Genomic DNA, 23,668 nt, shown 5'->3' with positions numbered 1-23,668 from the left:
AGAAATTATAATAAAATCACAATACAGTTGTGTGAGTGTATTTGAAGTGTGCTTTTTAATGACACCTGTGCCACTCATCAGTGTAGAAACAGCAAATTTCTAGCTGATGGTGTGGATGCTAACAGGCTCCCCTGAACTGTGTTTTTCTCTTATTCTGTACTGGAGAGGAAGACAGAATATCATGTGACTAAGAAATGTCTAGAAGCAGATGCCAAGAAGAGTTCATTTTTTATATGCTGCTCCCTTGGCCTTTTTAAATTGCAAAGGGATCCCAGAGGTACCCAGCCATGTAATCTGCAGCAGAAAAATTGCTATGAGCCCCAAGACAAAGCTTAAAGCATAAGATGTGAAGATGAGTTCATTTCTTTCCATACTTGCAGGGCCACTTCTGAGTCAAGCTGCACTTTTATGGACAGGAGCTGTAAAGGATTCAAGACACATGGAACACTACCACAACAGTTTGCAGCAACAGCCAGGAGTTTGGGAACAAGATGCTAGTCTATGCAGGGTTCTAGTCTGTGGAGGATGTTAGTACAGGACTACCTCCCTTCTTACCATCAGAGTTCTTGAGAGAACCAATAGCATGAAGATTATTGCAGGTCAAATAGTAATGCTAGAATATATAAACTTGATTTTTATTCACAGCTATTCCTCATGTTTTCTCTTTTTAGAGCTGAAGCTATGCATAAAATCATTTTAAAATGTGGTATAATTAAAATACAGACTAACATTCAGTCAGTCCTTTAGAAACTGTGCATTCTCTGTGTTCTGGTTTAATTGCTTTTCAAGGTATGAATTAAATAATCGGTTTCAGATGATGATTTAAACTGATAACAAAGCACTGAAGTTCTGTTTTATTGTGGCCAGTTCTCCTGTACAACTTCTATTTTAAAGAGTAAGACTGTTCAGATTTTATTGAAGGTTCCAGTCTACCCTTTCATACAGATACAAGAAAATCTTCCCCTGTGCAGACTCCCATTTTCAAACCTGTCAAACTTGTCAAGGTTGTCTGTCTCCATGGCTCTGATCTTTTCTCTTCAAACAAGCCAGCAGGAAAACATGGAATTAATAATCTTACTTTCATGAATAATTTCGTTGTAAATTTAGTGTTGACAATAAGTAAAATATAGGTAGGTATGAAGGTGGTATCACGCATGGAATCTGAGAGATGACAGTTTAAACCTACAAAGGTACAAATCCTTCTAAACCTAACCATGAAAAACCCTCTGCATGATGTCCTTGTACCACCAAAGTACTATGCATGAATGAAGTTGATGAGATGTACACCTTATTTGCTACAAAATAGGCAGAAAAATAAAACATTTGTTTTATTTTAGATTGCCAAACAAATGTAACATAGCAAAGACTTTTAGTCCATATTTACTGAATGTATGTTACAAATATCTGCAATAGTATTTTTATTTTGAGCCCCTTTTTTCTTGCCTTCTTTTTAAAAATCCAGTGGAAAACAGACTAATTGAACAATACACTTTCTAAGGGCATCTGGGGCAAAACTGGGAATGGAAAAGATGCAAGATAGTGTACAAAATACTAATGCCTTATTTTTATGGTTTGTTAAACATTATTATTATTATTAATTATTTCAATTTTTCTCTTTCTCTTCCTGGTGTCTCCTTCCCATTCTCCACCACTTAATAACTGAAAAACTGGAGGGAAAAACACAAGAACAAACTGATGGCAGTGAGAAAATCACTTTTTTTTTTTTTTTTTTTTTTTTTTTCTTCTTTCTTTTTAACCACTTTGATGAAAATAAAATGGAAAAATGAAATGGAAAGAGTTTTCAACCTCAGAGGATGATAATTTCTCAACATAAATATCCAGCCAACAATTCACTAACTCCAGAGATAGATCCATCCATATCTATATTATTACTGAATTTTACTCAGTCATTAGCACGTTAGCATGCTAAAATTGCTGCCCAATTCTATAGTTTCAGGAAGTCGGGGAATGGAAGGAAAACGGGAGGGCAAAAGAGAGTAGAAAACACTTAAATGTACACCTTGAAAATGGACATCATAATAAAAATTTCAAATTTTAATAGATAAGTAGAAAACTGGAGAAAGTGGAAAAAATTTGCCCGATTACCTTTTAAAACTTGCAGTGTTATTATTTCATCAAAAGATGGAAAATGACAAGCTTCTGTATTAGCAGTAGAGATATGAATTCACACTTGGCTATGTATTTAAACATTCTCCTCACATTTCACCCATGGCTAAGGACAATGTACTCTGGAAACATCCATCTGCTATAAAAAATTACTTTGCTTGCTTTCAAAATCTGAAATGAGTAGCATGCTTTTTTTTCTGATTCCATTCGTAGTCTCTTCTTTACAGCACTCTTCGGCACAGTATGTGTTCACCTAAAGGAAATAGCTATTAGCTAAAATAAATATTTTAGAATTGCATTATCATAATGCATGCATAAAGCTACCAGAGGAATTGAGTTCTAGAGCAGCTTCCAAAATGGGAAGAAAAACTCCCTAAATTATCTACTTCTTTTTTTTTAACAGAAGCTTGCTGTAATATTCCTGCTTTGTTCCGTGGAATAAATATATAAGACAAAATCCTCAATAAATAGAAAGGTTTTCTTTAGTTTTATGCTGCATTCAAATATTACTATTCATTTTAAAGCTTTTTGGAACAGAACACACTTTGAACATTTACTTCTTACCTCACAACTGCAAAGACACATAATTCTAAAATTTTAAAATATTTTGACTGATAAAGCAAGTAATGTACACTGGTGATACATACCGACATATTTGTGAGCAACTGACTTCTCCTGTGAGCATATCTCATTTGTATTGAACAACAAAATCCTATCTCTTTCTTTGATTATCTTTTGAGAGCATGTGTTTGTTGTATCTTTGCACAGTACCTATAATAATGCAGCTTTGGTGTGCCAAGCATTACCAAACTGCAAAAAAACCCAAAAGATTATGCTCCTTGCTACAGATATCTGCGAAGAAAAAAAAACAAAACAAAACACAACATGTTTATATGATATATAGTGCAAGGTTTACATTTATCCCTTAGAATAATGACCTGAGATTAAAAACCACTACCATGTTTAGTGACTAAGGAAATTGGTTTGTGACAGTTTTTCTGTGATTCCAAACTGAAGATAAAGTAGCATAAATAATGTAGGCATGCACCAACCATTGATTTATACATTTTAAAAGCATGTTTTACTGAAAAGCAAACAAACAAAAAATCAGAAAAAAAAGAACATGAACCCACACAAACAAAAAGAAAAATAACTTGAAAGGTAGCAACAATTTTGAACAGGAAGTGTTTCCTTGAAAATTAAATGGTGTTGATTTCATCAAGCACAAACTCATGTGGAATCTTCAGAAAAATCTTGCTAAGGATGGGAAAAATGTACAGTTCTCAGAGATCTGATTCTGTGTTCCTGAATGGAATCCTGTATGTTACGCTCAAAATCTGGAGTAGGGAAAAAGACTTATATACAAAAGAAGTATAAACATTTGTCAATTGTATAAAACAAATTTTAATGGTCTACCACAAGAACCAGTTTTAGAATCACAGAATTGCTCAGGTTGGAAAAGACCTTCAAGATCATCAAATCCAACTGGAAAAATTCTTAATCCACATCTAATTATTATATAAAAAGAAAGCACACTTTTTATGCTGAAAAAGACCCAACAATAACAGTGAATCTAATATTGCTGCACAAATGTTTCTCAGTTTCTATCTCCTTGTCCTGGAGCTCACCTCCCCACTCCTCGGTGAGTCCTTACCTCTATGGATAGGATATGTTCAGTGTCATTTTTGTGTTCGCCAATACCCTTGCACAATTTGCTCTTCCTTCATCAGACTGCAGCTCCATGTAGGAACTGAATTTACTATATATGGTAACTTTTATGTAAGATAGGTAGTGTTTTCCTTTTTATTCTCTTTCTTACCCTTGAGACCAGTGTGGTCCACCTCCATAGAATCATAGAATCATAGAATTACTCAGGTTGGAAAAGACCTTGAAGATCATCAAGTCCAACTGCAGCCTAACCAGTAGCCTATCTTTTAAAAAACAACATGTTTTTTTCCATGTCTACAGTTTCTTAATTGATGATTGGCAAGCTGTTATAGCAGTGGTATTAAGTGTACATCCCATCCCTGGAGATATTCAGGTTCAGGCTGAACATGGCTCTGAGTAACCTGATGGAGCTTTCAGTTTCTCTGTTCATTTCAGGAGAGTTGGATCAGATGAACTCTAAAGGTTCCTTCCAATGCAAACCATTCTATGATACTATGATTTCTAAAGCCAAACCCATGCCAAGCCTTACTGCCACATATGGTCAGTACTCTTCTACATCATACACTTACAACTGCACTATTTCAGATCTCTGCTTTCCTCTCAAGATCACATTCTTCTGTGCTGCATCCTCAGAGTCAGAAATATATTCTGTGCAGAATAACTACTTGTTACTTGTAACTACCTGATACTCATAGCTGCACAAAAATATGATTGTACCAAACTATAATGACCCAAGCAAAATACATTAGTGATAGCCACTTGATCAAAAGTAAACTGCTGTTACAGGGATGTTAACACAAATTAGCCTGACAAGTACTGAGACCTTGCAGTCTCAGTAGAAAGCCTGTGGGCTGACGATAATACAGGCAATATTGGCTTTCTGGGCTATGTGTTTTAAGACTGTTTAGCACTCAGCCTGTTTACCTCCCTCTCTTGGTTCATTTTGCCTTTAACAAATCCCATGAAACAAAACGAACTTTTGTCTGTCCCAAAGAAACAATTTGTAAGTCATGTTACTTGTTAAAGGTTGAACACAAAGTTTTGAGAATTGAGGTGTGATGCATTATAGCTGTGTTTTTTTTCCAGTTAAACTGTATTTCTACACAAAATGAACTGAGAGTTTCTCTGACACCATGTATCCTAAGACTGAACAATTAGCTATTCATTTCTAATCTATACTTTTCTTCTTATTTTAACACTGCCTTAAATTTGACATGAAAGATTTTAATGAAGGTGTGAAATACTTGGCAGTTAAATGTAGCATATGCTATAGCACCTGTTAATTTCAACTGTTCATTTTAAGCTGTTAACTTTATTCTTGGCATTTAGTCCAATTCACACTGTGATTCTTAGTTTGAAAGAAAAAAAAATAAAAAATCCAAGCTGCCTCTATATTCCCTTTTGCAGCAACTTTTACTTAATATTTTGCATTTCTGCTGTTTTGTTCACATTGTGCATTTATAAGGAAAGACTGTTAAAAATTAGGATTGTAACCTTATGCCACAAAAGATTAACCACAAAATGCGAAAACATTGAAGTTAATGATTCAAGATTTATCTTGAATTTTCCTAGGAAAGTTTGAATAAGCTCAAACCCTTGGAGACTCCCAGCAGTCTCCATCCATTTAAATTTGATTTAAAGATAGATTTCATTTTAATGCTTAGATATTGCTAACACAGATATATGTATTTCTGCAGTACATTTATATTTTTAACAATGGAAGTGATTGCATTAAAATAAAAAGCTTTATGTTAAGGTGATAGTGAGCATTGAAAATCATTGCCAGTGAGCAGTGTTATACCTGGTGGTAGCCAATAGCATTTGCATTGCTTGTTTTAAGAATTCTAGGACTGTTCCAATCAAAATCAACAATTGTTTCAAATAAGGTAGTGATCCAGTAGTCAAAGCTGATTCAAAAAATGCTTCAAGAGCATTTTACTGAGTAGCCTAAATATGTCTCTCTCTCTTCTGTGTATATCAGGTGCACTGTGAGTATAATGTTAAAAGATGAACCACTCTTAAAACAAAAAAACTATAGTTAATTTTCAGGCTGCAAGGTGGTTGTGAACTGGGCTAGTATACCTAATCAAATCCTACTCTAGCTTGTTCTTGCTTCTGAGATTCCACAACTTCAACATCTGGAGATAACTGACCTGAAATTCCAGGTGTTTCTTTCCATTACTTTAACTACAGGGACATTAAGAAAGGAAGTTTTCATCGTCTTGGTTAAAGGAATTGGTACATAACAGCTGCTGAGACTAAAATGTAAAATAGCAACATGGGGATATGTTATAAAATCATAGTAAAATAGGATTTGAAAAGACCTTACATTTAATCCCCTCACTCCTAGACAAGAGCAGCAACTGTAATTTTACTTTACATTGAAGATTTGGACATGATATGTAGCTGAAGAGTGTCACCCAGAAGATATTTGTGTTCAATGGACAAGAGCCATTGCTTTTTCAAGAAAAAAAAATAGGTTTTCTTGATGTATTCACTATCTCTACATGTTGTCAATAAGTGGCATATTGCATCTCAGGAACATTTTCTCCTTTTTATTTAGTTGCTTATTTTTTGCTCTGTAGATGGTTAATTTATGTATGATTATGCACATATGTATCTGAAATTCTCAGTTCTAGAAATATTTGCTTCACTAGAATAACTTTGTGTATAGCTAGCTATGGCCTAGCATTTTTCAAAGTTCATGGCAAGAAATTTCAAGTTGAAAAATCAACAATTGCACTTTGGAAACAAAAGAAACCCCTAAATTTGAATGTCTCAGAGATGTGCTCTTTGAAAACTGTAACAGCGGATATTGATTCACTCAGAAGATGAAACAGATACCAGTATAAGAACCCCAATGTGCAGATTAAATTCCACAAATGTCCCAGACTATCAAAGCAACTTTTGTTTTTGAATAACCACAATTCCAATCCAATGATAGCTTTCACAAATCATAGTTCTCACATTTCCTTTCTAATGAAATTTGTCGTCTAGGTTTGGCAGCTGTGATTGCCACGCAAATGTGAGCCACTAATTAGATTGATTGTCTATTTGATGCCTGCTGATTAGCTTATGAAAACCCTCTGTATTCCTGACTTCATGATAAAATGTTCCTGACTTCATGATTACTGATCAGAAAATCCGATTACTGTCTTAAACACAAGTAATGGCTCTGTCAACTTTCCAAGGATATAGATATTTTCCTGACAAGGATAATAGGGTAGGGTCTTACATTTAGCATTGACTATTACAAGTTTAAAGGCTTTTAATTAGAATGTTCATAATATCTGTCTGATCTATAGAAAGCAAACATTTAGATATGGGTCTCAGATCCCATAAGGTAACCATCAGACATCTACTTTCTGACCTTGACCCTGGAGCAAGGCCAAGAGACTCAGGAAATATAACAGGCAAATTCTCTGATTTGCAATTAGAGAGAAAGAACTGGTGCCATATCACTCAGCAGTCAGATATGTGGCAGAGAGCAGCATGATCCCTCAGTTTTTCAGACTGCAGTTTTCTGCTGTGTATTTAAAGAAATGGTGAGCTTAAAAGACCTCAAAATTATTGGCTTGGTCCTTTATACTCCCCACATACTTACTTATGCATGACATTTACATCTTACACTAGTTTGTGAAACAGAATAGATGACTCATGGACATACATTTTGCAAATGTGTCTTATCACAGAACTGTAGATGTTGGAAGGGACGTTCGGAAATCATCTAGTTCATCCAATTGACTCCTGCACTTCAGATATTTATAAATAGTGATGAGATTGCCTCTCAACCTTCTTCTCCAGTCTTGGCTCTGTCAGCCTTTCCTAATACAGGAGATACCCCAGGCCCTGATCATCTTTCTGGCCATCCACTTGTCTGTCTGCAGAACTTCCATTTCCTTTTTGAACTAGGGAGCCCAGAACTGGACACAGTGCTTCCCTTGAGTACAGATGTACGATCAACTCATTTGACCTGCTGGCCACATTTATTTTAATGCACACTAGGTTACCATTTGCCTTCTTGGCCACAAGGACACAATACTGGCTCATGGCCAACCTGTTTTTATCCAGTACAACTGATAGGCAAACTAATAATAATAATCTAAAAGTTTAAATTGCATACAACTCACAATTCCTTTTCAGGAAGTAAGGAAGCTAGTGACTTTGATTTTTTACAAGACTGATCTTGATATATTTGGCAGAAGTAGCAGTAACTGCCAAACGGATCCTATCCCAGTCATTTTCTAGTCTATAGAGCAGGTATCCTAAAAGTATTGCACAGAGAGGGTGAAAAAAGTGAAGAGATGAGGATGCAGAGATACATAACTGTACAAAAGTCTCCTGGAAATGATTCAAACATTGATTCACTCAAGTATTGGAAGTCATTTAAACTTTAGCATTTTCATTTCCCATTTCCTATAGATTAAGTTGGTGAAGCACCAAAAATGAAAGTTGTCATGCTAGTTGCCATCAACATAATCCTGGAGGGCTTTGGTATATTGTTGAAAAAAAGTATTTTTTTAAAAAGACAGTTCCATGGTGCTTATATGGCTCATAGTGTCCGTGACTTCTGAAGTATATTGAACAGTATATTCAGATGATATTAGTGACATTTTCTTTGACTTTATTTTTTTTATTTAAAACCCATCAACTTAAAGAAAATGAATAAAGAAGCAAGGCTATATTATGCCCTACAGTAATATATAAACAATTATATGCAAATTAATTAACATACCAAAGGTCATGAAGTTGAAGTGGTACAACCTTTGGAATAAATCATGTGCAGTAATTTTGTTGATAGTAAAACACATTTCAAGTCCTTGCTTGCCTTTTAACACTTTATTGTATATCTGTTGGTCCTATTGAATGAGAAAAAAAGTTATTTTGATTTTATTGCAACAGATCAGACAGTCACTTATGTTCAAACCCAAAGTACTTTAAAAAAGACTGATTGCATGCATTGATTGATGATTGGCTTCAGAAACGTTTTCCTTTCCTAGATGAGAAAAGTGATGGTGTTGACCCTGCTCATTCAATCAAAATGTTAATGCAACGTAAAACATGGCTACCTGCAGATTAAACAAGCCAGGAGAGAATCTTAATTATGCACCACTTGTCTCTAATGTATGTTTATGAGTAAAATTGATTGTCAACCATTCCCATCCCCTCTGTCAGTACTGAAACCCAAATAACATGTTTTTTTTGTTACAGTCATACATGGTAGTTGGAACTGGTTTTAGTATTTAGTCATTTACTGGAACTGGAATCATCTCTACTTTATAATACACTATTTTCTGTAAAAAGGTTAGATAGAATAACTGTATGTGATTGGAACACCTTCTAAATACAGCAAAAGAATGCATTACTCAAAATATACCTGCTGACCTTTCCACATTATGAACATAAGTTATTCAGAGAATTTTCTGGTCTTTTATTTGTATCAGCCCATTCTTTGTCATTTTCACTGCTGCTTCTCTTTAGAGACAAGTTAGTGTACATCCCGTCCTTACAGGAACAGAAGTTTTCAACTTCCTGAATGAAACATCTCTGAAGGTGCTTTTAATCAAGACAGGAAAGCAGTGTGAAGAAGTTGTTAGAAATGATTAGAAGTAAAATAAAAAAAGTCTTATATACTAAATTTTAGCTGCTGTCAGATTTTTAGCTTCCTACCAGAGCTGAAGGATGCATTGGTTATTGCCAATAGTTGTATTTGATGTCATTATTTTCTGTACTTAGCCACAATTTGCATGCCTTTCCCTGTAGACAACTTTTTGGCTTTTATTTCTGGGCCTCACAGGAGACCATGAAATCCAATTACTAAACTGTTACAAAGAAATTCTCACTGCCCAAGCTGCAGATTTTCTTGAGGGAATTTCAGTAGTGGGTGCTTTGACATTATCTTTTTTCATAACCAATACATGTATCTTTTAAAAGTCCAGTAAATACATCTAAATAAATTATTTAATCATCCTAGCATTCTCCAGGGAAACAGAACAGCAAACTAACTCTTATGTGCCCATGGGCCACCAGCAGTCACACAAGGAGATGCACACCATAGTTTCGCATGTGACCAAGATGGTATATGTGATTAATACATACTCAGAGCTTGAGGACAGCATAAGTATGTGAAAGGAAAGATGGCAATATTTGTCAAGCCCATTATAGCGTGGCTAAGCAAGATAGACAGCTGGCTACAAGCTACAGCTCTTACAGCTTCTTTCAACCCAAAATGTACACAGAAATCCTTGGCATGACTATAACACTTCACTGATCATCAGAAATAGCCCCACCTTGAAACCACAAGGAAACCATGTGTAGCATAAATCAGTTCAACTCTTCACACACGTTTTAGATAAAGTTATTTCAGTTCAGCTTGAATTAAACACAAATCTACTCCACAAATACTGAGCACACAGATATATAGACTACAGGAGAAAAATGCCATATTCAGCAAAGTTTGCTGATGAGAGCTGATCATGATTTTTCCAGTGAAACAGGTTGCCAGAAGATAATTCATGTTTAACAACACTGAAATGTTTTACAATAATGTACCAGTTTTGTTTAAAATCTTGATGGGAAAATAATCAAAATGAAACATTTTGATAAGGGCAAAACATTTTATTTTGACATTTAGTTTGTATTATCAGTTAATGCACAGTAAGAATAAAAAAAGATGAGACAAGTTTTCAAACTTTTCCAGAACAGCAGATTTCTACCTTATCAAAATGTAATGCTATAGAGCAGTTGAAACAAAGTTTTTTGGAACATTGTGCCTTACAGGAAAACCTTAGATTTTGACTTTTGTTCCCCCTTAGAAATGAAGACACATTTACTGTCTGAATTTTGTAGTCAAAGAAGTTCATTTTGGAAGACAGTTCTAACATAATGTTCACCTTTTGATCTAGTAATGTTTTATTTCTGAATACTATGAACTGTTGAACAGTTCCTTAGAGTATATGATGAGGTTATATCAGACCTGAAGGACGGAATTGGGTTTTTGAGTAAGATCCTTAGATGTATAAGTTGTCACAGACTGAGTTTTGCCCAAACATGTTGAATTAAAATAAAAATATCATCAATGAGTCGTAAGACTATGAGACCAAAAGACTATTTTGATACTAGCATAATACATGCCAGTACTATCATGGTGATGTGGTTAAACACCTCTGAAAGCTTGATCTTTTATTATTTCCTTGTTTGCACAGGGGAGATTTTGAAAACATCTCTGCAGTGTTTTCTGTATAAAGTTATAAATTTGCAAATTCCTCAAACTCATACAAGATACAACGGCTCTTATTTCAAAAGCATGAAATTGTTTTCTTCCCTATTGCAAGATATGGGTTTGGAAAGATGTTATCTTCTGTATGTGAGAAAAGAAAGGGAAGACAAGAGATAATCCTTTTTCTATTTTTCTTTCTTTTTCTGGATTGCAAGTTAGAGGAACACTACTAGGTACACCGTGCATCCACAGCATCAAGGATCAAGTAACTCTGTTGAGGGATATGGGCATAGCAGATGTAAGGCACTGTTTTCTCAGAAGTGCAAGTATACTATGAACAATCCTAGTGCCTATCTCAACTCAAATAGTCTCCCAGGGGATCATAGGAGGCTATTTCATGCAATACAAAACACTGCATGATTCAGTGCATGTTTTCACTTCAAATGGAAGAAAGGGTGCATCAAACTTTCTCAGAAAATCATCCCCTTAAGTGCAGGTAGTGGCAAATAAGAGCATTTTGTTTTGCTTCTGTCAAGTTCTGTCTTCATGATTTGTTTTGTGCCACCTTAATTTGTATCTTTTCTACTGCAGGCAGCAGAGCTAGGGTAGAACATCATGCAAGATCATATGGTGTTGTTTATGATATCCAGTCACACCTCATTGTGTACAGCACACTTAGGAGGAGGAGATACTGTACGGAAAATTATGTATCTATATCACTGTGTATATACATGTAAATAGATACTGTTGTGGTATTCATCTGATGCATGTTACTGAAAAAAACAGCTGTTTGGAGAAACAATTTTTCCCTCTAATAAGAGAAAACTAAATAGAGTGGAAAATGAAACAAAAGAGCAAAACAAACAAAATAAGAAGCAATTCATACTACTCTTCAGCTGAGGAGTTAACCAAGAGATAGAAGTGCAGTACATTCTTCCCTTAAAACCACATGGAATGAATATAAAACGTCCTGGAAAAAAAGAAAGGTAAACTGGTTTAAGTCAGTGATTCTCATGAATGTTCAAATGTGGAGTGTCAGTTTGTGGTAGTTTTCTTACAGAGGTATCAGTGAAATGGAAATCCACGGAATCAAAACCACAAAAAATAAATAATTTATCTAAGGCTTTGATTTATTTATAGCTCATTTGATGTTCTTTCATTGTAACTAATTAATTTATATTTTAAAAAGAAAACTATTATGCTATTCTCAGTGAGTCATTTATTAAGAGCTAAGAGTGTGCTAAGACAGGACTCAAAGACTCTAAAGCTCTTTTGCACATTAGTGGTCTCATAAAATAGTTCCAGTATACTTGGAGTTCTGAGATTGTAGTGTGTTCTGACCACTTTGCACAAGTAAGATTACTGTTACTTTAATAAGAAGGAATCTCTGAACACTAATGAGTTGAACATGAAGAAAACTCTTTTTGTCATAGCCTTGGACAGTCACTGAACATTTAAGGTCCCAGATCAAATTATTGTTATCTGTCAATTTTATTAGAAACAAACAAACAAACAAACAAAAACCTGCAGCAAACTGAATTAAAAATGTCCTCACTTTTTACTTTTAACATTTCCTGTTTGTCTTCTTTTAAGCTTAGGGCATCCCTACTTGACATAGTTAAAGATTATATTCCCATCATTGCACAGCTTCTGTTCAATTACTGCTTCTAATTTCTTGCTATTGACACACTAACTTCTTCCACATGAGCTCCTTGATAGATCAGTCCAGGCTGACTGGCTAGGCTGGGTTCAGTTCTCTCTTGAGCTGACTTACTGCCAAGAAGACAACACACAGGCCTGATAGCTCCCAGCAGGACAGATGGGATCTTTCACCATTAATTGGGAAAGAATGCTAGATGACATCTGTATTAGCAGACCTCAGGCACTCCTAGTCAGTGAGTGCCCATGTCCTTGCTGCACCACAATGACATCAGTGCATCAGTCTTGTTCATACCACATTTTTGTGCAGTCTGATTTCCACAAATGTTCTACTGATATGAATTGAGATTTGCTCCAAAAGACAAGACTAAGATCCTGAGGATGCATCCCAGTAAAGAAAGAAATAGTTTAGGGCAACTTGAGATCTTCCAGTTGAAGTCTGATCGGTCTCTGGTTAGATAAAGCAAAGTAAATAGTCATAAACAGGGAGAAGAAAAAATAATAGAAATATAAGAAGGAAAGACAGTCTCTGGGGCTGATTTTAATTTGAGACTTTGCTGTGGGATAAGCAGACCATGCACACTGAAATCTGCCTCTTTTTGGGTTGGTAGGCTATCTAAGCAGCTGCTTTTTTCCTGATTCAGACACAGGTTAGTAGTACTTCAAGCAGTGAACTTGATTCTAAGAAAGCAAAAATTATTAATAAAGGGATAGATAAACAGCGATACACAACTGTAGGGAAACTGCGCAAAAGGAATAGTTCTGTGTTACAGATCATGTTCTGTGTCAGCACAGGCAATGGGGGTGCTGAAGCATCTAGTTCCCTTCTGGCCTTTTCCAGCCAGGATGCATCTCATGAACTGCCTGATGAGGTCAGAGCAGTGCTGTGGAAGATCCCAGAGATGTGGGAGATGAGTGAAGCAGCAATGATAATAAAAGTTGATTCTTCAACTTGAGTCACCCTGAGTAACTTACAAAAAATAGTCTTAAGCAGGATACCAGTCTCCCCTTATTAAAGTCAAAATAATTTCAATAATTCCAACAGCAAACATTTCCTCCCAGTTGTAGAATCTTTCAGATCATTATTGTGCCTTCTCTGACATTACCAGGGGCTTGCATGACCTCTGATGACAGTTTTCTCCCTCTGACTGACCAGTTTGTTTGGATTGCTTTTATAAATAGTCTTTCTCCACACACCCTATGGGCTAATCTAGACTTCCATGCCTTTAGGTAGCTTAAGGCTTTATGATGAGTGAAAAACACTAGCTTGGAATGATATGTTCAGTCAGCCTCATGAGTATCACAGGACTTGTGATCAGTAGAGTCTGAATTACTGGTGGAGGACTTACCGTGACACAGAGTCTGTCTCCTGTGTGCAGCATGTTCTGAGTCAATGTTGTATTTGATCTCACTGTGGCGCTGCACTCAAAGAAGGTCTGCTTTCAACAGGAAAGATGAGTTTTGAGAAAACCCAGGTTTCAGTTCCAGATAGATATATATTCAGGAAAGCTTTCTAGTCCTCAATTTTTGTGTTGGTGGTAGGAAAAGAGGACAAGAAACATCATTTTAACAGAGTCCATAAGGGTCAGCTCCTATGCACAGCAGCTGCAGCAAGAACTCCTTCTCTCCAGGAATAACAGGAAGGTTTTGCTGTTAGAGCAGGGAAATTATTGTCCACTTCAGAGGTGGGAGTTCGAGCCTCCTTCAGACTTGAGTTTTAGACTGAGTAGCTTTTACAACTGCAAATGAGTGTATGATCATTTGGGCTAAGGATTTACAGGTGAATGGTTTCTATCATTGTTCAACCTTCTCCCCTGAGCCACACCAGCTATTACAGCTGCTGTGCTTGAAATACCCTGTTAGCCACGCAGGGGGACTGGCTGGTGACTTACATGTCAGGGCCATGGCAGTCTTAGGATCAATAGGTTGATGCTAAAATCAAGAGCTAAGTATGGCAGAGCAGATCTCTGACCCAATAGGAGAAAGAAAGGAGCAAGAAGAAAAATATCATATGTTCAAAAAAGGGAAAGAAAATGAGAAGAATGGATTAAGTCAATACGTGACCTGTAAAGGGATACTGTATATCAGAGATACTAATATAGGAGCAGAATTACTTCATGGCAGGAGCCAGTAGAAGTTGTTAATAGATACAAAGTAAAGCATGATATTTTGTCAGGCCCAAACCAACTTCTTGTTCTGAACTAACATGTTTTTTTATTTGTTTTATTTTTGCGCATGCAGGTTTACAAGGGCTTTTTAAGTAAAGGCTTTCTTTATCATCTCTAGAGCAAATGTGAGATGATTCGTGTCAATCAGCAATCAAAATTAAAAAAAAAAAAAAAAAAAAAAAAAAAGACGCTAAACTGGCAGTCCTGATTTTTATTCTAGCTACCTTTGCAAATGTATGAATCCTATTAAAAGTAGAAGGAAGCTAAGCTGAATTTGAATCTAGCATATGGTTCATTGTTTGCTCATCCAAATGAAGTTGGAGTGGAGCTTCAACTTGTCAGATTATGTTATAGAGGACATCCAAGATTCTATTATATTCTTATTAACTGTCCAGAACCTAATGAGCTCAATAGAGATAGATTGCTTAATAAGGACCCTCAAAGTGTGCTTTTTTTTCTGTCAAGAGATCAGGAACTAATTTGACCCATCTTGCTGTCCAGAAGTTCAATTTTTTAATCACCCAGATTTATGACAAAAAACAAACACAAAACAACTTCCTCAAGAACATCTACAAGAGCTGGATTTTTCTCCAGTTATATCGTTTATATACTTTCAGTAATTACACTTCATTTACTGGGTCATGGGAACTGACATTTAACTTTGAAGTGAAATGAATAACAATGAATTCACCTCAACTAGTTTCCTAGTTAGTCTGACCTTGCAAAATCACACTGCAATTTATTTCCTGTTGTGTGAATTTGCCTATTGTCTTACTAAATAGCTATGTGGGGCTGAATGCAAAATAAAAAATCAGATAGAAATAATTAAAGTGTTACTTCTATTCTACACAGATCACTAATGTGACCTTTTTAAAAGACTTGTACTCTGTTCTAGGGCACTTCATTTTGTCAACACATGATTTGGAGGATTACTTACCTAAGCTAACTCTGAAACTTGTCAAACTGGCCAAATTAGCATTTGTGGGCAAATCCATATGGATCATGCTTCAGTGTGAATTATGACATCAGGAAATCACATCCAAATTTGAGTGTACATTTCTCATCCCATGCCAGGAAATAAATGTACATTTCTGAAATCCAAGATTCTGGAGTTACATAGAAAGGAACAAAAAAAATTGGAAGGAAGGAAGGAAGGAAGGAAGGAAGGAAGGAAGGAAGGAAGGAAGGAAGGAAGGAAGGAAGGAAGGAAGGAAGGAAGGAAGGAAGGAAGGAAGGAAGGAAGGAAGGAAGGAAGGAAGGAAGGAAGGAAGGAAGGAAGGAAGGAAGGAAGGAAGGAAGGAAGGAAGGAAGGAAGGAAGGAAGGAAGGAAGAAAGGAAGGAAACCTGCCATTATTCTGAATAATCTCTAAAATAATGTAGTTTTTGCAAAAATAACTGACTGGACACATAATTTTCAGTATTTATATCTATTTCTATCAACAGTGAACAGCACAATAGTCTGATTATTCTGATATGTAATTTAGAAACAGATCATTATTGCATCATTTTTTGTTATTTTTTGTTTTAATGATGACAGAAAAAATCAATTGCCTGTAGATAAATATTAAATTTATCCTTAAAATCACTGAATGAAATTGGTATTTTCCTAGGATTTAGATTTAATACAGTGGTATTAATGACCTTTAAATCCCCTTCAAAATAGTGTAATATCGCATCATTTGTTGATTTTCTGAAATCTGTTTTTAATAGATACCGTTAACATTCTAGGTAGAACCATGTTTGTAGACCTGTTTTGAGCACTTCTTAAACATGAAAGTATGAAGACTATCTGACAGCTCCATATGAAATTCTGATTAACACATCCTTGTCAAAGAATCACAGAGTTACTATGGTTGGAAGAGATGTTTGGAGGTCATCTTCTCCAAATCCTTGCTCAGCGACAGACACCCAAAGCAGGAGACCATACAACACCTCTGGGCAGCCTGCACCAGTACTCTGTTACCCACACAGTAGAGAAAAGTTTCCTAAAGTTCAGAAGGCACTTTTTGTGTCCCAGTTTGTGTCTTTTGCCTCTTGTTCTTGAAATCCAAATAGCACCCCTTTGTTGGTTCCTCTATCACTTGGGCCCGTTGCTCTTAGATCCATTTGCTTCAGAAAATCTGTTATTTGAATATATAGCTAGAGAATGAGCCTTTCACAACCTCATTGAAATATTTGGAAGTGATTGTTTCAAACAGAATGTTGACATTTGTATGGACTATTACCTCCATTTATACATAAATTTCCACACTTCCACCTGGATGGAAGGTTAGCTTGAGACTACCCATAACCTTCACCTGCTGTAGGTAATTTTGTCAGTTTCTCCTTTTTGTGACATCACACTGTATTCTGCCAACGCAGTTTTGGAAAACTCTTAGGTAAATCCCCTCTGCTTTTTTTAAGCACTTTGTTATAAGATGCTGCTTGACTCATGACATGACCGTAACTTAAAAATGATTGAATGTAGAAGACATCTAACCCAATAACTGTATGTTCCGATTTTTGCTGGGAAGTTTAAAACTGTCTATCAATCAAATAGGTCAAGATTTGAAGGTTCTACTACTTTTTGCACTCTTGATTCCATGACCTTTGTATTATCTGAAGTCCCTGCAAATACCACAGTTTCTGTATCATACAGCATGTAAAATCAGACCTCAATAAATACTGTCTTCCACAGCAGAGGCACTTAGGACTAACCAATGCATCTTTGGAAAATAGCATAACATTTCAATATGCACTTATGATAATTATCCACTGGAATAAAGTCCTTATGTGTCATTTAAGAGGCCCTAAGGATAAAAGTGATAAGGTGCCCAACATATGACTGTCAAAACTCAAGGTTCAATTGCTTCTTGTCAGAGTCTAATTTTCTCTTACATTATCTGTTATACTATCTAATCAAACACTAATGGCACAGAAAGTGCTCCCCCCACACACTTCAAGAGCTTTGTGTCCTCTCTTGTCTCTTACAGGAGAGTTTTCAAGTTGTATTTCACATACATTTGCTATTTTCCCCAACTATTTGTCTTCTATCACATTAAATCTTTTGATTTTTTGACCACTGAGATGAAAGACTGAATGTATTAGCAACAGTTACTTTTATTTTAGTTGCATTTTTCTGCTGTTCCCACCCGCCGCCCCCAAACTTAAAATAGCAATTGCTAGCAGTGAAATATTTTTCTTCAGTATTTTGCAGCTAAAAAAAATTTCCTGGCAACACAACAACAAGTGAACCCCCAGGCAGGATTAATGCCTCAGTCTGCTAAGTACATTACAGACATAAAAAGAGACATTTCTTGCACCAAAGAGTTTCCAATACTAAAAAATGGGGTAATGGATAATAATTAAGAATTGTGATACCTAATATTTAAGAGTGAATTTTCAAGGGGAAAATAAAACTTTGTAATAAGAATGGTCATTATTACTTACTTGAATAATTTTTTGATTGTAATCAGACTTACATTTTTCTTATTATTTGGATATCTGGTCTTAGATCAGTAAGATACAGAATATAGAGGAATGATCTGGCCTGATTTGTGTAGAGATGCCAAAAAGAACAAATGTCAAAGAAAAAGAATAAACAAAGGAGCAAATGGAAAGGAAATCACATATGGTAAAGGAAATAATCACTTTCTGAACCCAGTTCCTGCTTTTTTTTTTTTTTTTTTTTTTTTTTTTTTTGTTCACAGTGTGCCTGAACAGCATGGAGAACGTAACAAATTATTTACAAAATGCAGTTGGTTTAGCTAGGGAAGAGAAGATTAATGGATTGGCAGTGCTTTGATTTAAAAGATTACATTTTTATAAAGAGGAAAATGGCTACTTGTTTTCCAAAGTCTGAGGAAAAAAATTAAGAAATAAAAATTAAAATCTGTTATACATACCAAAAAATACAATTTAGATGACCAAGACGGGGATCAGGCTGCATGAGAGCCTGTTTTAGATTTCTTAAAGAAAATGTTGAACAAACATCTCTCTGGACTGTTACAGTATCATTGACGGTGTCAGAAAGAAAAAATTATTGACCAAGAACTTTCTTGAGTTTTTCACAGTTGTCTGGTTCTCTGATTGTGTTGCCTTGCCAGAGAAAGAAACTTCAGCAAGAAAAGAAGGGAAGTCAGAGCGGGAAGGTGCATACTATGCTGAAAACCTGCTTGAAAATCTTAAGATAATTCTCAGTTCTACTTATGGAATGAAGTTTCCACGTGAAAAATTGTTTGCCTCAAATTTTCTGTAACAGTTTCCCAGTGACTAAGAAAATTAATTGTAAAGGACTTGCTTGAAATTTTAGTTTCTTCTGAAAAGTCCAATGTCAATACATTCTGTGATATGTCCAGAATAAAATCTGTTTCATCATCATTTGATTCACTTTTCTGTGAGTCTGACCAAAGAAGATGAAGGGCCGCTATGCACAAAAATCCTCTCAAGTAGTAAAGAATTCTCCTTTCAACAGGGATGTTAGAAGTCAGCTCCAGAGCTGAGTGACACTGCAGAAATCAGAGCAGGTGTCATCGACAGATTTCATATGACTTATTGGCTATTATGAATCGTAACTACAACAACTAAAGATTTGGTATGTCTGGAGAAGATCATGCAGGTAGAAAAGTTTTCAGGTGATGGTCTATTAGTTTTAAAGCATGTAAGTATATTTTAGCAATCCATGTTAGAATAATGATAAGAAAATACTATTATTCCTAAAACATTTCAGTTTGAAATCTTGAGACAATTTAGGGTTGTGTAATTATCCATTTTGAAGTTCTGAGAAGACAAGGCTGCATTCACTCCCAAACTGGTTGTCATAAGGGCCCTGGAGTTTTACATTGTGCTGAGGCAATGGTGACTTCAAGCCTTATTGTATTTCTCTGAGATCTCAAAGTCCAAAAAAAACAAACCAAACCAAACCAACCAACCAACCAAACAAACAAAAAGAAACACACCATGGAATTAATTGGTGGGCTGTAAGGAAAAAAAAGTGTTCCGCAACCCAGCACCGTCAGAGCTCAAAAGTCAGCAGAAGTTATTTATGTTTTATCTGAACCGAGCAGGAAAAGACCAGTTAATATAAATGAATGTCTGTATGTCTGACAATTATATGACCAGGTGGGAGGCTATTTTAACTGGGTCTGTGGATTCCTGTATCTGTATGCTGTTAAGGAGATAGTTAGAATTCTGATTACAGAATAAAGAACCTACAGAAAGTGCAGTATGCAAATGCAGGAGAGCACAGGTCAAAGTTTTATGCTTCCTGGGACTGCCTAGCATAATAACAGGTCTAGGGAAAAATGACTGTGGTTAAAAATTAATAGCACACTGACAAGTATGATTTAAACCTATCCAAATCTAAATCAGTCAGCACAACTGAAATCTTCAAATACTTAAAGAGGTAACCTGTAACCAGTGGTGTCAAAAAGTGCTGTGAGAATTGAAGAATTAATCTGCATTGCTCTCACATAGCAGTTCTGTCTTTGTGAGAGAAATAAGTGAGGGATTTTGCTGCCCTCGTGTCTTTTATTTAACCTCTGTTAGCACCACCTGTACTAAATAGCTACAGTGTTAAATAAATGCTACATCTTTGAAAAACAAATTAGGTGGCAAATGGTATGTTAAGAGCTGATTGCATTCTTCTCCCCTTACAGTTGGGGTTGCACCTCTCTCTCTCTTTATTTTTTTTCTTAGTTTCTGAAGCATTTGCTGCTTTGCACTTCATTATGTTCATTGGAAAATCAGACAAACCATCTTCAGACACTGGATTAACTGTAAATTGATTGCTTCCTCTAATTGGCATGCATTTGGCTGGATCGCCAAAACCCCATTTTACTGCTTCTGCTCACTAAGTTCATGACAAAAACTCCTATAACTGGTGAGCAGAGAAGATGGAGTTGTAAGTTATTTATAGAGAAAACATTTGGAAGTTTTGAAAATGTTTCCCCTGCTCAGCTGCTGTCCATACGTTACTCAATCATCTGACCTTTGGCAATACAGCAACACAGTCTTCATTCAGTTATTAATGAAAGTTCTGTCTGAAGCTACTCAGCCATCTCTGTATATGCCAATCCACTGATGGCTCCATGTAATACAAAGATTGCAGTGATAAATCAGGTTGTGGAATGAATGGCAACATTTATATCTGGCTCTAGATCCAAAATGTCATCTATTTTTCCATTTTCTTTGTGGTAGTGCACAGAATGTGTGAAATAATTTGCTGGAATGAAGGCAAAACTACTATTTAAAGGACTTTGATTATAGGATGGACTGGTAGTTTAAAAAAAAAAAAAATAGAGAAAAAGAAGGATGAGTACCTGAATTATAAAAATATCAGCTGGGCACTTTATTTCATAAGTGTTTAATTTGTTTGTTTCATTTGGTGTTTTTGTTATTGTTGTCTGTTTGTTTCCCCTCTTGGTTTCTTACTGTCTATCCTAAAATATGTAGTGAATACAACATTGGTGTGAGTTACATTGATCACCCTCAACCCACTACAGACACACATGTGAAATGTCAGCATGCAGGTTCCAGGGCCAAAGGAACAGTTCTGAGTTGACCAGAAGAGCCAATATATATGTTGGTATCAGAGAAATGACGTCTCTTTCACATCTGCACTACAGCATCTGTACCAACTATAGCACAAGTACTAGAGCACCTATACTTGCTTGTTCTGGGTGATCTTATCAGCACTCTGAAGACCCAGATGAAAGTCTGTTTGTCATTTCTGCTTCTATCATCAACAAAAATTCATTGAGTGAAAAAATCATGGAATGGCTTGGGTCAGCAGTGACATCATAGGCCATCTAATTCCATTCTCCTGCTGTGATCATGGTTGTCATCCACTAAGTCAGGCAACAGCTCAGGCTGCCTAGGGCTGTGACTAGCTTGACCTTGAATGCCTCCACAAAGGGGGCATCCACAGCTTCTCTGGGCAGTCTCTACCAGTGCCTCACCACACTCTGTAGGAAACTTCCCCAACATCTGATCTAAATCTCCTCTATTTTAATTTTATACTCTTCCACCTTGTCCTATTCCTATCTACCCATTCAAAAGAAGTTGATTTCACTCTTGCTTATAAAGCTGGAAAGAGGTCACTCTAGATCTTTCTAATCTCCAGGCTGAATGAGCCCAGTTCACTCAGCCTGTCTTCACATGAGAGGCGCTCCAGCCCAATGAGCATCTTTGTGGCCATCCTTTGGAACCATTCCAAGAGCTCCACATTTTCCTAATATCTAATGATTATCTTTAAGCCAAAGACTTGCATTCCTTACATTTATGTTGTTACATGTATTTTGGAGCAAATAACTTTTTTCTCAAGTCTGGAAAAACACTGAATTTATGCACAAAAATGCAGCTCCTCGTCCTTCTTTTTCGTATTCTTTTGCAGCTTGGCCCAAACAAATGCTGTAAAATATCTAAGTCATGGCATGCCTTTGTATACAGACAATGAATTACATTTGTTACCTGGGGTTTAAATCAAAGAAAAACACTAAAGAAACCCACACACATTCCTGAGGATATTGTACTTAGAAACTATTTTCATATAAAATAAAAAAAAAAGAGTTTTGAAATTCTCAAAACTTGATTTCACAGCTATGAATTTTACTTCACTGTCAAGAAGCAAGTATATTATGCATTTATTGTAGGAAGTATGTTTTCTTACAATAAAGGTAGAATCTTTCAGAAAATTTGCTCTTCCTGAAAGCTACTTAAAAGAGTAAATTCTTCTAGATGGGCTCAAAAGCTTACAGAGTTATAGATCTAAATTATTTGCTTTTAGTGTTTTCCCTGGTAGTTACAGTGGCAAAAGAATCCCTTTCATTTTGTAAAGGGCTCGCTCAGTTGATCCAAACAATCAACTCAGTATCCTAAGGGAGAATACTAATTATATAGTGATGTAAATACACCGTTTCAACAAATAGGAAGAGCACAGGACTCCTACCATTCACATAAAACTCAAATAAATTTCAGCTTGACGTCTCTTTCCCTGGAATCAGATAATATTTAACTATTTTACTTGCTCAAGGTCTTTCTAAGTTTTTAGTGTCGTTTTCATATTATTGAAAATGTTTTATCATTCATTTGAATCTTGGCTTCCCTGAAGCAGAGATTTTACAGTAAATATTGCACATAACCAATTTCTAATAGCTAATTCACCTGGGTATCCTATGGTCTAAAGTTTATTTTAATTAAATACAGTAATACAGCTGAGACTAGGAACAATTTATAGAAGGAATATTAAAACTACATACCTCATATATATACATATATGCATGTATATGCATGTCTGTATAGACATATGTGTGTCTATATGTGCTTCTGTGTTTATAAGAACAGTTCAAGTTTGTCCTTCAGTACCAAAGGACATATAATAATTTACATCTATCTAATGTCTTATTAAGTAAATCTTTAACATTCACTGGATGTGAGTTTAACATAGTGTTTTCACTCATGCTTTGTTGGACACCTTGTTAGAAGTGCAGTTAATTTTTACTAAGCATATTCGAACAATGACCTCTCTGACTGGTTAGCTGTGCTATGTTTAATGCACCCCAAAATGCCATTTACCATTCTGGCTGCTGGAGCACACTTCTGGCTCATTAAGCCTGCTGTCAACCAAGCATGTTGGTGAACTCAGAACTTAAGAAAAGGGGAAACTGCATAGCAAGTGGAGACTATATGAATCGGTTCTAGCTTTTTTCCCTTTGAAGTGGTTAGGCAAATTTCAATCTGCGATTTCTAATTCTTACAATCAGATAGTATGACCAAAGTGAGTTCAAAATATGATCAAGTAGAAACTTTGCTATATTTCTTAAGAACAAAATCAATGTCCTTCCCCCAA

This window comes from Excalfactoria chinensis, chromosome 3, assembly GCF_039878825.1.
Source record: "Excalfactoria chinensis isolate bCotChi1 chromosome 3, bCotChi1.hap2, whole genome shotgun sequence".
Taxonomy (NCBI): Eukaryota; Metazoa; Chordata; class Aves; order Galliformes; family Phasianidae; genus Excalfactoria; species Excalfactoria chinensis.
This window is presented reverse-complemented; position numbering follows the sequence as displayed.